Below are 626 nucleotides of genomic sequence, written 5' to 3'. Positions count from 1 at the left end.
GGAACTGTAACAATGTCTTTCATCTGGAACTTTCTTTATACTTTTACCATTGTCAAAGATCCAGAGGGCCATTTCAAACCCCAACGAGAATTCTGGGATATGTTTTGTACAGCACTGCCAGGGCATTTGCGGGACGTTGAGGTCAATATTTTCTCAACTGTCCACCCCTCGGCTCTGCACAGCACTCATTTTTCTTCTTTAGAATTTCACCTTACTTCAGCCAACCTGGCCGCTGAAAGAAAATCCCTTAGTAAGACATATATATGCAAGCTGGAAGAAATCTATTTAAAAAAAATGTAGCTGTGGCTGTTCTCATATCAGTGCTGATACAAACATTTTACAGTAAAAAAACAGGCCTTTAAAAGACCAATTACTTTCACTGACTTTGTAGGAGTCTGTCATCATGTGGGCCGCACATGTAATCCTTCCTTCTCCTTTCAATACAGAACTGACACAGAAATGATTCAATGATTTCTACAAGAAAAGTTCAGTTGGTTGGACTGGCCTAACATGACACGTTTGAAAACGATGACATCTATATTTGTACAATCCCTTATGTGCTGCCCCTAATGTTGATATCGTTATGTTCTTGTGCATTAATTTCTGTCATTAAATCTGGCATAAAG

Source organism: Branchiostoma belcheri, unplaced genomic scaffold (assembly GCF_001625305.1).
Source record: "Branchiostoma belcheri isolate BF01 breed outbred unplaced genomic scaffold, Haploidv18h27 scaffold9, whole genome shotgun sequence".
NCBI lineage: Eukaryota > Metazoa > Chordata > Leptocardii > Amphioxiformes > Branchiostomatidae > Branchiostoma > Branchiostoma belcheri.
Note: the sequence above shows the minus strand (reverse complement) of the source record.